The sequence below is a fragment of the Tupaia chinensis genome, unplaced genomic scaffold (genome assembly GCF_000334495.1).
Source record: "Tupaia chinensis unplaced genomic scaffold, TupChi_1.0 Scaffold143602_1, whole genome shotgun sequence".
Taxonomy (NCBI): domain Eukaryota; kingdom Metazoa; phylum Chordata; class Mammalia; order Scandentia; family Tupaiidae; genus Tupaia; species Tupaia belangeri.
The window spans coordinates 56,064-72,912 of record NW_006203448.1 but is presented as its reverse complement, the minus strand read 5'-3'; the positions used below and the strand labels follow the sequence as shown (position 1 = coordinate 72,912).

Sequence of the window (16,849 nt, the reverse complement as noted above, 5' to 3'; positions counted from 1 at the left end):
TGCTATAGGGCATGTGCACTCACCCGAGAGACAGAGAGAGACAGAGAGACAGAAAGTGAGAAATCACCCCCAGGGGGGATGACCACACCACAATCCCTTCTCCTCCATTCTCCTCTCGGGATCTTGGGCACGCACACACATGTGCCCGGCATGAGTTTAAGCCACCAGGCCCGGGACTCGCACCGCGGTTGACTAGATGGGAGTCCAGCGACACAGCCATTACGCTAACTGCTGGTCCCATCATCATTAATTTTCTTTAACTTACTATAGGGCACATGTGCTCACCAGAGAGAGACACAGAGAGTGAGAAAGAGAGAGACGGAAAGTGAGAAAGCAAGTTGCCAGGTCTGGGACTCACGTTGCTGTGGGCCATGTGGGAGTCCACGCCTTAACCACATTAACCCGCTAGGCCCAGGATGTAGATTTTTGAAAAGCTTTTAAAAACATCTATTCATGGGACCAGCAGTTAGTGTAATGGCTATGTCGCTGGATTCCATGTAGTTGACCGTGGTTTGCATCCCGGACCCGGTGGCTTAAACTCATGCCGGGCACATGTGTGTGCGTGCCCAAGATCCTGAGAGGAGAATAAAGGAGAAGGGATTGCGGCGTGGCCATCCCCTTGGGGGCGGTGTGATTTCTCGCTTTCTGTTTCTCTGTCTCTCTCTGTCTTTCTGACAAGTGCACGCACCCTATAGCAAAAACCTCTCAAAAACAAAACAAAACAAAACACCCCAAAAACCATTTGTGTGGGAGACACAGAGAGGGAGACTGAGAGACACCCTGTCTGGGTCCTGGCGAGGTGACCCATTGTGCTCCAGCCCGCCCTGGACCAAGGACACTGGAGGAGTACCCAGCTACCCAGGAAGGTTCTGGACGAGAACTTGGCATCTGCCCATGGGGTCGCCTCGCTGGGCGGTGCTGTTTGCTGTGGCCCCAAGGTCTGGCCCAGGGTGGGGACTTTAGTTCTTATGGGTCAGGTTCTGAGATCCAAGCTCTTTCAAAAAGAGCCCTGTAGCCCGTGAGTCTGGGGAGAATCAGGGATGGTGGCTGGCCGTGCCCTGGCAGGGGTGGGGCGAGATGGGCCTGGGCAGACGTAGGCAGGTCAGCAGGGGCATGCCAGGCCCCCCTCGGCAGGCTGCAGAAGAGAGGCACCCAGTCCCCGGAGCGCCACCCAGCACAGAAAATGCAGCTTTGGTACCGAAAGGCTGAGGCCAGGGCTTCCTGGTGGCTCGTCCTGAGCCCTGGGGCTGGCCCGTGACCTAGTTTCCTTACGGTCCTTCATGTGCATTCTGTGTCCCCACTGTCATGCTTCTGTGTTGTGCGAGTCACCCACTCAGCAGCTGGGGCCGCAGCAGACCTCCGGGGTGGAGGAGGCCTAGGCCTGGAAGAAGCTTCTGGAGCTCGGGGAGGACGGTGGCATGTCTGTCTGTCTGACGGTCGTGCCCCAAGGTTAAGGAGACCCCCCGACTCTGGCCTTTGTGCTGGTGCCAGCTGGAGGCCAACTCCTGCCGCACGTGCGAGGCTCCTGCCGCCCCGCGTGGCCAGCTCTGGTGCACATCTCGGCGGCAGCTCTCCTGCTCGGAGCTGCGGTGCCGTCCAGCCCTGGGCCACCCCTCGGCCCAGTCCAGCCTCCACAACAGCTGCCGTCCGGCACTCAGAGCCACCGCCCAGGGGGACAGGTGCTCCTCTGCCTGCTCCTGAAGCCTGGCAGCAGCCAGCCCCTTCTGGCCCAGAGTGGTGGTGGAGGTGGAGGCTGCGGCAGGTGTGGGTGTTTTGGAGAACAGGGCCGGCCAACCCTGCCCACAGGGCTGAGGGCGCAGGCCGAATTTCCTGCTCAAGGGGAACTCGTGTGCCCTCTGTGGGCCTGACAGGGCTGCAGGAAGCTCAGGACTGGACCACCAGGAAGGCTCTGGAGCCCTGGAGGTGGCCCGTGCGCCCGGAGGTGAGCAGGAGGGGAGGAGGGGCTGACTTCCGCTCTGCACACCTGACCCCCACCTGAGCGCGCTCGGCCGAAGGGGGGCAGGCTGGCTCTGAGGTGTGTTCTTTCCAGGGCGGGGTGGGGCCGAGCCAAGCCTGGAGCCTGATGCCGATATGGGACGGAGAGGGAGAGAGGCCGGGTGGGTCTGGGGTGGGCCTGGGGTGGGCCTGGGGTCTGCTGTCCACAGGCAGGATTCGGACTGCAGTCTCGCTGTCAATTATGGGGGTGTTTCTCCCACCTCATTGCCAGTGGGGTATTCCACGAGGAAGAGAAGGAAGCGCCTACCTAATTAAGGTGCTCCAGGGACCCTGTTTGGGCAGGGCTGGTCTCTGCTCAGGGGTGAGGGTTAGCGTCCCCGCAGGTGTGCAATCCCTTCGCCATTTCACGCTCTCTCCGCTTACAGAGGGCAGGAGGCTGCCCCTTCTCCCTGCTCCATCCTGCACTAGGACCCCGGGCAGCCTCCCTGGATAGGCCTGAGAGGAGGGGTGGCGACCTGCTGGCTTCACCCACCAGACTCTGAGCTCTGAGTCCTGTCCCGCGGCCCCCTGGACCTACAGCTCCAGCACCGTGGCCCGGCCACCCAGCGAGGGCCCAGGGCCTGAGTGGCCTCCTCAATTTCCCTGTGTCTTGCGTGGGGCTGGTGGGGTGGCCTCCCATTAGCAGGGCTAACCCAAGAGCTGAGGGCAGAGGGCACCCACACAGGGCCTGGCCCGCGGGGGCCACAGTGAGCGGCTGGCAGCCCTCCCCGAGCTCTGTCGACTCTCCCTGCCCTTGAGTTACAGGGGTGGCTTGCTGGAGGTGCTGGGGTGGCCATGGGCGACTCTGAACCAGTGCACTGGGCACAGGTGACCCTGGGGACAGTGAGGGGGGACTCTACTGAATCCTGTCCCCGGGTCTGCTTTCAGGGGAGCCCCGGTGTGGAGCGGTGGATGCTGCTGTGTCACATAGGCCCGCAGAGTACAGGACGCTAGGAGGATCCTCCGCCCCGCTTAAGAGGTGCCGGTCTCTCTGGGGCGGGTGGGTTGGGACCTTGAGCAGACTCCCTGGGGAGGCATCCTTTGACAGAGGCTGGCGCATCGGGCTGGGGGTTGGGAGAATAGTGGGTGGAGCCTGTGCCCCTGAGACCCCCCACCTGGCCCCACCCAATAAGAGCTGGGGAGCCAGGACAGCCCTTTACCCCCACGCCCTCCACAGGGCCAGAGGCAAGGTGGCGCGTGGCTGGCGCCAGATGGGCTCCGGTCGGTTCCTCTGAACCGTCTCGCGCGTGCAAGTTACTCGGCTGCATCAGCAGCTGGGGCCTCGCGGGGAGTTAAACATTAAGCGGCGTGTGCTGGGGGATGTGGGCTCGAGTGCCCAGGGCTAACGGTCAAGGGCCTGGCTCTGGGCTAAGCGGCGTGTGCTGGGGGATGTGGGCTCGAGTGCCCAGGGCTAACGGTCAGGGGCCTGGCTCTGGGCCTCTAAGGGATGGTTACTGCAGGGGATGAACCAAGGCTCTACGTCCGGGGTCTCTGACGGGCCCCAGGAGTGGGCCCGCCCCCAGAGGGACTCCCAGTCGCCCCCACTGGGCCACGTACCTCTGGGTAGGGTGCCAGCTGGGCAGGGTTGGGCTAGAGGCTTTCCAAAGGCTCCTTGGTTTCCCTGCAGGCTAGGGCTGGGCACAGTCTGGGGCATCTTTCCCAGGACCTAAGAGCCATCCTCAAGCCAGGCAGTAGGTGCCACATGTGGGGCCATGGAGCCGCAAAGGCAGACCTCAGCCTGGGGGGCAGCAGCTGGCCTGAGACCCTGGCGGGCAGGTCATGGACAGGCTTGGTCCCCGCTCAATATGTACTGAGTTCTGCACTCTACAGCAGAAACAGAAAGACCTGGAGGTGCAGCAGCAGGTAGGACTGCTCTTGGTACCAGGGTCGGGGAGAGAGGGCCGTGAACGGCGGGGTGAGAAGGGAAGGGACACTCGACAGACCCCAAAATGTACAATTCTGTTGAAAAGGATGTACATAATGAAGGCATTACTTTGATGGACAGAAATAAATAAATAGAACTTGAAGACGACATAAACTAAAAATACATGTAAATAAACAGGCATGGCCGTCCCGCCCTGCCCCAGCCTGCTTCCATCTGGCTCTCTCTCGGCTGTGTGGGCACGCTGCCGGTGCTGTGCCTCCAGGGAGCACCCAGCCGAGGGGCCGGGAAGCAGGCTGCTTGGACGCAGTGTGGTCAGTGCTTCGGGAACACACTGGAGCCTTCGCTGTGGCTGCGCCTCGAGGACACGGGGGCTCTGGGAGTTCGGGCAGGAGAACATGCGAAAGCAGGGGGCACGGAAGGCTGGCACGAGTCTCTGCGGGAAGTCCTCAGGAGATGGTGCAGGGACAGCACACCACACAACCTTGGCCACTCGTCCTGTTGGCTAAGACCCAGCCAGGCCTAATGCCTGCTCCGACTGTGCTTTGTAAGTAAGTCTCTGTGTCTGAGTCTGCCCTCAAAGGCCGGCACGAGCTGATGCATCTGTGCCCTCTGGGGCTAGCAAACAGTAAGACCTGAGGAGTGCTGAGTGGGTTCCGAAAAGGCACGTGAATGGATGGGTGGCCGGTGGGTGGGTGGGCGCATGGATAGATGGGTGAATGGGTGATATTTGAATGTGTGGTTGGGGTGGGCAAATGTGTGTTTGGATGAATGGGGGTGGGTAAGTGAATGAATGAATGGGTACATGGATGGATGGTGGCTGGATGGTGGATGGATAGATGGATGGTGGCTGGGTGGATGGTGGATGGTGGATGGATGACTGAGTATGTGGGTGAGTGAGTACGTAGATGGATATCTGGATGGTGGATGGATGGATGGATGGTGGATGGATGGATGATGGATGGATGGATGGATGGTGGATGGATGGGGCTGGATGGAGGGATTGAGGGGGTGGGCGAGTACGTAGATGGATGTCTGGATGGACGGATGGACGGTGGCTGGATGGATGGATGATGGATGGATGGTGGATGGATGGATGGATGGTGGATGGTGGGGTGATGGGTGGGTAGGTGGTGGATGGTGGATGGATGACTGAGGATGTGGGTGGGCGAGTACGTAGATGGATGTCTGGATGGATGGATAGATGGTGGCTGGATGGGTGGTTGGACTGCTGGATGGCTGGATGGCTAGGTGGATACTTACAGCTTAGACCAGAAGTCACAGACTCTCACACAGAGCTGCGGCACCCCTCCTGAGGCCCTGGTGGGTGGAAGTGGTTGGATGGTCTGCTAACGTGCACCTTCTTTCCTTAATGAAGATCCCCAGGGGTGGAGTCTTCGCATGCTATTGAGTGACGCTTGCCGGCCCACGGGATCCTCCTTGTTGTGGAAGGGGGAGACTCCTCCTCGGGGTGACTGTCCGAAGTCAGGTGGGGAAGGCATGGGTAGGCCTAGGGGATGCTGGACAGAGGCCAGCTCAACATGGCATCAGTGAGTGAAGCCAGGGTCACCAGGGGACTGCAAGGTGATGGAAGGTGAGACTTCAGATCTTTCTGGAAGAACACGAGGGCTTGCTTATCAGCTGGACCCCGTGCCCCTCTGGCCATCCCCTCACTAGCTGAAATGGGAGTGGATTCTGAACCTGGTGGGGGTGGCGGCGAGGGCTGAGAGCAGAGGCTTAGGCCGCATCTGGTGTGAGCCCACCGCCCCACATGCAGCAGTGGACATGCAAGGTCTGGCTGTCTTGGCCTCACAGCCTCCAGGACAAGGGTCAGGCTGGAGGTTGCAGGGACCAGCACTTCACAGCTGGGCCTTGATGCCACCAGACAAGGGCAGGTGGCTTGCCCCTGTCCTCAGCGGTCAGGCCACATGTATCTGTGTAAAGGCACCCCAGCCCTCCTGGTTCCCTCTAGCTGAGACTTGGGGGGATGAGGAGCCGTGTCACCATGGAAGGCACCAATGTCCCTGCTGCGAGGCCTTGGTCAGGCATGGTCTTCCCTCCATTCCTTGTCTGATGCAGTCAGGCCTCCTGCAGCAGGCAGGAAAAGACCCAGGGCAGGGGCCCAGGGCATAGGGCGGCATCCGACTGTCCATAAGTACATGGAAACAAGGCCTTCAAAGCGAGTGCTGCTGCTCCCCGCAGTACCACGACACACTGCCTGCCCACGGTCTGGGCAGCTAGCAGGCAGCGTGACCGTCCGGCACTCCCTAGGGGCCATGTCCCCCCTACCCAGGAATCTCGGGGTGTTCTCGTCCTGGGCCTGGCCCCAGACTGGTGAGAGGTCAGAGGCCCGAGCTGGCCTCTCGTTCAACTCTCCACTGGTTGTCGGGCAGCGACAGGACCAGGTCACTCACGTCCCCAGGACGACTCTGGCACCGAGGGCTGCCCGAGATGGAAGGTGCGGGGGCATGGCGGCTCCTTAGGCTCCCCAGTGCACGGTCCCAAGGCCTGTGCTTTCCCTAGGGTCCACCTCAGAGCGAGGCTTGGTGGCCCCAGGTGACGCCTGGGCTCCGCTGCTCTGGGATCTGGCGGGGCAGGAGCGAAGGCATTCCCCGGGTGGGGGTGCTGCAGCCCTCCCTTGGCTGTTCTGGGCTATGGCCGGAAACAGCTCCAGCCCAAATCTGCAATTCCATCGTAAATTCCCCCTCTGGGAATCTTGATTTTCTTTTTGAAAGGTCCTGCTCCTCCAAGCAGGTTTATTTATTTCCAGATGAGCTTTTATGTTATGTTGATAGGCAAGAGGATGGGGTGTCTATGTCCTCCTCCAGGAAGGACCTGTACCGCAGCGCCTTGTTCCTGGGACACAGGCCCTGGAGGCTCACGCTGGCCGCGCAAGCCGAGGAGGGTTACCGACCCCTCTGAGCCCGTCTCCCCCGAGAACTGGGAGTCTGTCATGCAGGTAGCCGACTGCATGTGCGGTCGGATCGGAGGCTGGGTGGTGGGGAGGGGGCTCTAGGACACGCTGAGGGCTACCCGAGGTGGAAGGTGCAGGGGCATGGAGGCTCCTTAGGCTCTAGGACACACTGGTGGGGGAGGGCTGGCACAAGAAAGAGAAGGAAGCGAGCAGACATGAGAGGGCTTCCGAAGTTCGTGACGACGTGTACTATGAAAAAATTATGCATGCAGTTCAAAATTTGCTGCGAAAAAATAAACTTGGTACCTTAATCCCATTGCCCACGGCCCTTTCAAAGTCCTGTGAACATGACGGAGCCGGTCACGGCAACGTGGACGGCCAGTGCTCCCCAGAACTCTGAATCCGTGTGGGACATGCGTGTCAGAGGGAGTGTGGGGGCATGTGTCAGGGTGGGGGTAGAGGGCTGCCTGCCACAAGGCGAAGCCTACAAACACTGACATGGCACGTGTGTGGCCACCATCCCTGTGGTCAGACGATGGGCATGATTTTTGTTTGTTTGTTTGTGTTTTTGGAGAGGTTTTTGCTCTAGGGCACATGTGCTCACCAGAAAGACAGAGAGAGACAGAGAGACAGAAAGCGAGAAATCACCATCAGCACAATAAAGCAAGTGAGTTCAAGGTTGGAATCATGTTATGACAATGGCTACATGGCTTAGAGGCCTGAAACTTTGGAAACTTGCAATGGTTTCAGTTTACTTGTAGTGTTCTTAGGAGTTCTTGGGAACTGATGTCCTTGGCTCACTTAATTTCAATTTTGGCTTTTATCCAGCCAAAATTGTATTATAGATTGAAGCAGGGCAGTAGTATTATGAGGCAAAATGAAGGACAGAGTCAAGAAATATTTAAGCTGTAACTTGGAGAGGAGCTTGTTATTGATTATAAGAAAGAGAAAAAAAAAGAGTTGTCTGCCTTCAAGACAAGGTAACTAGTGATATTAGTCAGAAAATACAGGATAAGGAGGAAGTTTGTCAAGAGATTAGTTTTACATACTTTGAATTTGAGATGCTAATATCACAGTTAGCCTGGGGATGTTCAATGTTATGTATTTCTGGAATGCCGCAAAGAGGCATGAGTGCAAGATTTGGATTCCATAGTGTGATAGCTAACTTTTTTTTTTTTTGGAGAGATTTTCACTGTAGGGCGCGTGCGCTCGCCAGACAGACAGAGAGAGACATAGAGACAGAAAGCGAGAAATCACCCCCCAGGGGGGATGGTCACGCCGCAATCCCTTCTCCTCCATTCTCCTCTCGGGATCTTGGGCACGCACGCACACGCACCCGGCGTGAGTTTAAGCCACTGGGTCCAGGACTTGAACCGCGGTCGGCTACATGGGAGTCCAGCAACTTAGCCACTATGCCACCTGCTGGTCCCCATAGGCTGATTTCCCCGGGCCCTCTGCTCAGGTCTCACAGGCTAAAATCACAGCGCTGGCCAGGCTGTGTCCTCACCCAGAGGCTCAGCTAGGGTGAGCTGCCTCTGGGCTGCTGTGGGCGGTGGCAGTCACCTTCAGGCTCTGTCCCCTCCTGTCCAGAGGACTGCTCCCCGCTGCCCACGCCCTGCCCGAGGTGCTCCCCACAGCCCGCAGCAGGAGGTCTGCCCCTCGAGGCAGCTGGCCCCTGCAGCGGCTCCAGCTCGCAGACTCTTCAGCTCCCTCCTCTCACGGATGGGAAGGCTCAGTCCTGTCCCGATCTCAGGGCGGGCTGGTTGGCAGCGTCCTGGGCTTGTAGCAGTCAAGGGGCTTCCATGGTGCTCCAGGGGAGGGGACTGCATCTGGTACGTGTGTTGGGCGAGAGGCCTTCAGGACCCTGCCCAGCACAGTAGGGCGCTGGCACCGTTTGCTCAGTTGGGAAGCACACGTGAAGTCCCCACCACCACGGGCCTCGCAGTCAGGGACGGAGACACGTGGAAGGTCCATGTGGAGCTAGGTGTGGGCTGGCATGAGGGTGGTGGCACAGATCCGGGCAGTGGGGGCCTTTGGGCCAGAGGGCAGCTGTGCTTACACCTCTGTACTCTTTCACTGCTGCTCCAGAGACCCCGAGAGCAACCAGGACCCCAGGCTGACGACCAGGCCCTCCCTGGGGAACAGAGGCCTGGCTCCCACTCTCAGTCTGCCTCTGCTCTGTCTACTCGGGGCTTGCTGGCTTCTTGCTGCAGGGACACTGACCAGATGGGGGTTGGGCCATGGGCTCAGGGCCCCGCTCCGTGCTCTCCAGGAGCAAACGCCCTTGTCCCGAACACGACGAACCCTCGCGGCACACTCGTGGCAGAGGGCATGACAATGGCAACGTGTGGCCGCGGCGTGTCCAGGCTGCCCCCAGGGAGAGCAGAACTTGCCTTGATGTCTGTGCACCCCTGTGGTGGGCTCTGGGCTCCAGCCAGCCAGGGCACACGGAGGATGGCGAGGGTGCCTGGGGAGCCAGCCACGTCCCTGGCCTCCGCGATTCCTCACGGGCCGTCGCGGCAGCCCCATGTGGTGGATGGGCCATCTGAGGAGGGAAGAGGCTCCTGAGAGCCAAGGGGGGGCGAGTCCCACCGCCCAGCGTCCGCCCTCAGGGAACCCCCAGTCTGGAGGAGGGCCTGGTGCTCAGTGACTCCTCCCTCCTCCCATGGCGTGGGCCGAGCCCGGGCAGCCCCGTGCCCAGCTTCCCTGGGGAGAGACAGGCAGGGCTTCTGGTAATCTCCATCCCCCATAGAACGGGAGTGGCTTGGGGTCCCCAGTCCCCTAACCTGGCCGTGGTTACTGCCACACCAATGAGGTCACACCTGGGAGGGACCCAGAGGTGCCCAATCATGGCCAGTGCCCAGGGACGGCACCCAGCTTCCTGACACCGGACGCACCTGGGAGAAGGGACAGGGCCACCTTACCAGTGTGGTCACCCAGCGGGCTGGGGACGAGGAGTCCCAGGGCGGAAGAGAGCCTTGCTCGGAGTGGAGCAGACGGTGGCTGCTGCCAGCCCCCCACGTCCCGGCAGCTTTCCCAAAACCGTTTTGCTGTCCATGAACAGGCACCGCCAGGACGACTGTGGTGCGTGGAGGCAGAGGCCTGTCCTCTCAGCTCGGGGCACTGGCCGCCCAGCACGGCTGGTGGGCTCCAGCCTCCAGGGCCCCGATGCCCCCGGGCCCCCGGGCGAGGAGGGCCAGGAGCCCAGGGCTGTCCCCAGAGGCGGATTTGAATGAGCACCAGCCAACTCCCCTCAGAGGTGTTGGCTGAGAGGGACAGCGGGCTTGGTGGAGAGGTGAGCATGCTGCCACGGGTGGTGACCAAGCAGTGGTCAGAGGGCCACTCGAGGGGCTGGGCAGCTACGAGGAAGCCACCGGCGAGCTGGAGCCGCACATCAGCACCCACTCCCCGGCCCGCTGCCCTGCTGCCCCTGCACGTCCTCGAAGGCCCCTGAGCCCTGGCTGCCTGAGTGACAGGAACTTGGCCTGGGGGTTTGCAGGAGTGGCTTTTATCAGAGCCCTCGCAGCCTGGCGGCCAATGAGACGCACCTGTTGTTTCAAGGCGGGGAGAAAACTTGGGCTGATGGTTATTGAGATTTATGGCTTCCCCTGAGGCTGACTGCCTCGGAATGTCTTTAACAGTTGGGCTAAGTGGTGCTAAGAGGGACAAGGCCATGCTCCTGCCCCCTCGCTCCCTCGCTCGCTTGCCCCCTGCCCTGTCCCCACCTCTCCAGGCAGGGCATTGCTGCCCGTCTCAGGGTGGCCTCTGGATGATTGTGCTGTTCCTGCCAGCTGTGGGGGGGAGAGCCCTGACTTCCCAGCCGGGACTCTGCAGTGTCAGAGCTCCGTCTTGGAGGAAGCCTCTCGCTGTGGGCCCGCGCCCCGCGCCCCGCTCTCGGGACACCGCGCCCCGCTCACGAGTGCCCACGCTTGCCGCTCTGGTCGAGGCTTGGCTAGCTGAAGGTCAGCCCCGTGGAGGCGGAAATGGGACCCCAGGCCCACTCAGATCAAATGAGGACGAGTTTTGTAGCCGCTGCCCGGCAGGAGGGAGGCCCCCGGCCCCCGGGGTGTGTAAGCAGGCTGGCTGGCCTCTGGCGTGGAGGCAAGGGGGGCTTCGTGATTAGGGTGACGCTGATGTAGCCCCCAGGGATGGCGTCACCTCACAGGTCCCCACCTTGCCCTGCTCTGCTTCCTGCTGTGGGCAGTCACCGTCCAGTGCCTCTCTTCCCGCTACTTCCTGGCTGTCCCCCTGCCCAGTCCCCAGGGTGGGCTGGGGGCTGGGGTCAGATCTAGGCATTCGGCTATCTCCTGTCCAGTCCCCAGGGTAGGCTGGGAGCTGGGGTCAGGTCTGGGCATTTGGGAGAGGCCCTCCCTGGTGACCAAGGCCAGGCCTCTTGGGCCAGATGGAAGGGAAGGTAGTAAGGTGGGTGAGTGGGCCTTGGGGCCACTCAGACCCCTGGTGGCAGAGCTGTGATGGTCCCGGTCCTGGCCTTGTTCCCTCAGGGCGAGGCTGCTGGTGGGTGCGGGGTGGCCCAAGCCCAGGTCTCCTCCAGCATGGCTGCATTTCGGTGGGCTCCTGACAGAGGGCTTTGCTGGGGTGGGGATGGGCACCCTGGAAGGCACTCTGCCCCTCCCAGCCTCTGTAGGCCCTTTAAGGGGCTGCCCAGTCCTGGGCGGGCTGGGGCAGGGTGCTCTGAGACCCCCAGACTCATTGTCCCAGTGCCCTGGGCTGGAGGTGTGAGCCGTGTGGCCGGCCCTAGGCAGGTCACCGAGTCCTCGGGGCCAGTCTCCTATGTGAAGTGGGATTCGCCAGGAGGGGGGTTCCTGGGAGTACACCCTGCAAACGTCAGGGGAAGGAAAAGGTCACCGGGCTGTCCCAGCACTGGATGCTTGCTTGCTTTCCCCATAGGGTGCCTGCGCTCACTGGAGAGCGAGAGAGGGAGAGAGAGAAGGAAAACAAGAAACCACTGCCCCGGGGATGGCCATGCTGCAATCCCGTCTCCTCCACTCTCCCGGCTATCTCCTGTCCAGTCCCCAGGGTAGGCTGGGAGCTGGGGTCAGGTCTGGGCATTTGGGAGAGGCCCTCCCTGGTGACCAAGGCCAGGCCTCTTGGGCCAGATGGAAGGGAAGGTAGTAAGGTGGGTGAGTGGGCCTTGGGGCCACTCAGACCCCTGGTGGCAGAGCTGTGATGGTCCCGGTCCTGGCCTTGTTCCCTCAGGGCGAGGCTGCTGGTGGGTGCGGGGTGGCCCAAGCCCAGGTCTCCTCCAGCATGGCTGCATTTCGGTGGGCTCCTGACAGAGGGCTTTGCTGGGGTGGGGATGGGCACCCTGGAAGGCACTCTGCCCCTCCCAGCCTCTGTAGGCCCTTTAAGGGGCTGCCCAGTCCTGGGCGGGCTGGGGCAGGGTGCTCTGAGACCCCCAGACTCATTGTCCCAGTGCCCTGGGCTGGAGGTGTGAGCCGTGTGGCCGGCCCTAGGCAGGTCACCGAGTCCTCGGGGCCAGTCTCCTATGTGAAGTGGGATTCGCCAGGAGGGGGGTTCCTGGGAGTACACCCTGCAAACGTCAGGGGAAGGAAAAGGTCACCGGGCTGTCCCAGCACTGGATGCTTGCTTGCTTTCCCCATAGGGTGCCTGCGCTCACTGGAGAGCGAGAGAGGGAGAGAGAGAAGGAAAACAAGAAACCACTGCCCCGGGGATGGCCATGCTGCAATCCCGTCTCCTCCACTCTCCTCCTGGGATTTCGGGCACACATGCACACATGTCCGGCTGGACTTTCTAGCTGCGAGTCCGAGTCTCGAACTGCAGCCGGCCGTGTGAGAGTAATAGGGTCACGGCCAGTCCCTGGGATGGGCGATTCCCCTCCACCTCGAGGCCGGACCTGTTAGGGGCGTGCTCCTGGGTCTGCCAGCTCCCGCAGGACGAGGAGACGGAGCAGCCTGAGGGCTGCCTGGTGGCAGACTCGCGAGCCCAGCTGAACCCAGCACCGCAGTGAGGGCCCCCAGCTGGCTGAGTGACCCACTGGGCGCCGCTGTCCAGTGCTACGACGAGGAACCTGTGGCCCCCAGAGGCCATGCTCCTCCAGGCCGTGCTGTGTGGAGCTCGCCCGCCCCCGTTCACACCAGGTGACTGTGTCCCCTCTGCCTGGTGTGGACACAATCTGGAACTCTTGTCCCTGCTACACTCCAGGACAGTGATGGATGAGCAGTGTGCCAGGGTGCCGGCAGGTGGTCCATGCCTCTGTGTTGTGAGCCCGCGGCCTGCAGCGGCTGGTTGGCCACAGGGCATCCGGACTGGGGGTCAGGGTCTCAGGAAGACGACAGGTGCCACCATGTCCTCTTACCCTCTCCAGGGCGAAGTATGCCCTCAAGGGCCTCAGAAGGGGTACAGTGTGCTCTGTCCTGCTTGCCCTAGAGCAGCGGTGGGAGGGGGTTGGTGAGGAGCCCCACATACCCTTCCTCCCTTCCCCACGGAGCAGCCCAGTGTACTCCTGGAGGGGTGGCTGGCTCCTCCAGGGGAGGCAGGGGAGCTGAGGGATGCGCGCCAGGATTCCACATGCCCTGGGCTGTGGGTCTGTGGACCTTCTCAGCTGGAGGGTCTGGCAGGGGTTCCCAAGCTGGAGGCCGGAAGGAGTGGAGGGGTAACAGGTTGCTCTGGACGGGGGCAGTGGGGTGCCCTGGTGCAGGGCAGCTGAGTCCTGTGGGGACTCAGGGACATGCATGGAGTGTGTGGGGTCCCTCAGGTTCCTGCCTCCCCCTGTGCTGGCTGAGACCTGCCTTGCCTCTCCCCAGGAGTTCGTGGGGAGCAGCCCAACCTCGGCCATGTGCCATGTTGTGTGCACAGCTGGCTGCGCAGGGGAGGGGCTGGAGGATCCGCAGCCTCACTGTGAGCCATGGCCAGTAGGAGGGAGGGGTGTGGTCTTGGCAGACCCTGACGGGCAGGATCTCTGGGGGCAGCTGGGAGACTCTGGGGTCCGGCACGTCTGAGATGAGCCTGAGGCCAGCAGGACATTGGCTGGGAGGGTGTGTGGGGCAGGGCTGAGGCCCGACCAGACCCAGAGCCAAGTGTCCAGGAGAGAGGACGGCATGGGGGGCCAAGCATCTGGCCAGGCTCATTCAGCCCACCCGCCTCCCCTTTGCCCGGGCTGGCTCTGGAAACCTCTGTGTGGGCACCGGTGAGGGGCAGAGATGGGTACAGAGGAGACGAGAACCCTGGGATGGTGACGGCACCTCCTGGGGGTGCTGTCCAGCCCCCACCAGCCTTTCTGAGACAGGCGTGGCAGCTGGGGGTGCAAAGAGCACCCCAAATTTGTTGGCACTCCAGCAACCTTAGCGAACGTCGGGAAGGGTCCAGGACACCAGGCCGTGTTGGCACTGGACAGAACAACCTGTCATTCAGGTGACACGGGAATCTCACAGGCCCAGGCGCCTGTGTGCACGTGTGCGTGCGTGTGCGCTTGTGCACGTGTGTGCCTCTGCGCCAGTTTACACAATGCACACAGCGCCTCCAAAGAAATGGGATGTTCTTTAGAAAGAGGATGCGTTTTTGAATTCCAATCGGCTGCCTCAACAATGTCCGTTTAATTAGTGCATTTTGAAGGGAAATGAAGGAAAATTACAACTCATCGGCGAGCGGGGCTTGTACGTGCTCAGCTCTGTGGGCTCTGGAGAGGCCCCATCACAGAACAATGGCAGGTGGGTGTGGCGTGCTGTCCTGCAGCCAGGCGGCGAGCAGCTGGGCGCAGGGACACGGGGGCCTCGTGGACGTGACTTTGCAGTTCACTTATTTCTTCCACAGGAGAGAGAGACTGGACCCCCACGGGGGCTTGGCGCCTCTGCGGGCCCCTAGCCTCAGGTTGCCTGCTAGTGCGGTTCACTAGAAAGGGAACAAGGGCCGCTCGAGGCCAAGTTTGAAGCCCAGATCTGCCCGTTTTCTGCAAGAGCCTGCCAAGCCTTGGTTTCCTATTTGCAGGCTTGGTAAAACCATGAGGCCGCAAACCCACAACCTCCAAGACCCAGCAAGGGTGCTGCGGGGTGTCGGGTCCGAGAAGGACGCGGCAGGCACACTTCACAGGGCCCTGGGGGAGCTCCTGTCAGAGCCGAGGCTCGATGAAGCTTCTTTCCAAGTACAAAAATCCTCTGGCCTCCTTTGAGGTGAGGCCTGGGCCTAGCACCCCTGGGTGCCCCTGGGTGCCTCCCCATGGCTCAAGGCTGCTGAGGACCAGGAGCTGCGGTCCTCGCCTTGCGCAAGGCCTGCTCCCCGAGGCAGAGCCTGCCGCCCAGGGGGAGAGTGCGAGGTGGGAAACCCCGCGACTCCTTGCCCTGTTCCACACTGACAGCGGCAGCTCCAGGCTGCTCTTTGCCTACGAGCCTGCGCTCCTACCAGGGGGCCCCACAGTACCGTGGCCTGGGCTAGGGGTAAGAGGCTTGGGGACCCTCCCCGCCCTGCTCTGTACATGCCCGCCCCTCCATTCCTCCAGGCACCAGTCTGCAGGAATGACTCCAGAAGTCTGCGGGCAGCGGTTTCCCAGCTGGGGGCCTGGCTCACCAGGATGAGGTGGCTGGAACTGGGAGGAGTGGAAAGGGCGGGAGCCCCCACTGCCGGGAGAGCAGGGGGCATGAGGTGGTCTGCATTGCCAGGTCTGCGAGGAGCCCCCTCTACTGGCAACCGCCTCTTCCAGCGAAGTGGTGGCTGCATTTCCTCAGCACCCACCTGCCAGGTGAGGGCCAGGCTCTTCCTTCGCTGGCTTCATGGAACTATGGCTGTCCCACTCGGGGTGAAGACACCAAGCCCAGCGAAGTAGAGGCGTCGGCACCGTTGGCAGCGACGGGTCAGGTCAGCTCCCACCCTCGGACTCCTAAGCCCCTTCCCTGCACCATAAGGCAGGTGGCAAGACGTGGGGACTGCCCGCAGAGCCAGGCCCAGGCCAGGGCACCCCAGGCCGCTGCTCTTCGTGCACTCCCGTCTCGCCTTCCACACCCACGCCGCCTCTGCGTCCACTCCCGTCTCGCCTTCCACACCCACGCCGCGCCGCCCGCCCACTGCTGCTGCAGTGCCGACTCTGCCAGGCACCATGTGCCTGTGGGGTCCGTGCAGCTGCCTTCCCGCCGCTGGTCCCCGGCTCCATTGTCGGCACCTGGGCGGCTTCCAGCCCTCCGCGCGTGAGCAGCATTGCTGTGAGCATCTTGGCGTGAGCTGCTGCTCCCCTCCCGGCGTGCGCCTTCCCTCCCGCGAGGGTCTGGGAGCTTCCCTGACAGTTTGTTCTCTCGCACGGCCAGGGGCTGGCAGCTGCCCGAGGGGCCTGGGCCTTGCAGACAAGAAGTTAGGAGCTACCGCCTCCCACAGCCAGGGGCCCGTCAGTGTCTATGCATACGGCGTCGGTGAGGCGAGCCGGCAACCCCACTTCACAGAGCAGGAGGCTGAGGCTTGGAGAGTTCAACAAAGACCAAGAGGCAGCAGGGATGTGGCCTAGGCCAGGCTGGTAGGGCTGGGCCTCCTGTGTCTGCTCCCAAGCGTCCACGTCACGTGCCTGCTCCAGGTCCCTCGTCTTCCTGTCTTAGAAGTTGGGTGCCCCAGGAAGCCCATGCTTCTGCTGTCTCTCATCTCCAACTCCTTCTCGGGGCTCGTGGGCCCTGCCTGGGCCATCTTGCCAGCTCATGGTGGCCCACACCCACACAGGCACGGAGCTGTGCAGCTGAGGCAGGCATGTCGGGGAACTCACGCTTTGTCCCACAGAGCTTGGCCAGGCAGGTGGGCAGACACACGGGGAGGGTGTGACCTGAGCCTCAGAACACGCTGTGGGCACCCTGGCCTCTGAAGGGAGAAGAGGGCCTGCCCGGCCCTGCACTAGCCCCTGGGGCCTTTCCTTGGACGGGGGCATCTCACCCCCATGCTGCCGAGCCTCACTCCTGTGGCCCCGACAGACGCAGTGTACCCGCCTGGCCCAGCTCTGCTGCTGTGTTGGCTCCTGCTTGGCTGGGGGTGGGCATGGCCTGTTAGCTACGGGGAGCACCGGGTCCAACCCCGCCATCACGCTGTAGCTTATTCCTGAAACCCCGTGGCTG

The 16,849-nt window shown here is 62.0% G+C and overlaps 1 long non-coding RNA gene across 1 annotated transcript in view; it reads left to right on the top strand.

Annotated features, from left to right (window-relative positions):
* Nucleotides 1–920: 920 nt before the first annotated feature.
* The window catches only part of LOC102498326 (uncharacterized), a 38,408-nt gene continuing 22,479 nt past the window's right edge, over nt 921–16,849 (top strand). The window contains exons 1-2 of the long non-coding RNA XR_003547140.1: nt 921–1,942; nt 2,884–2,974. This is a non-coding gene — a long non-coding RNA (uncharacterized LOC102498326). The remainder of the gene's footprint in view (nt 1,943–2,883; nt 2,975–16,849) is intronic.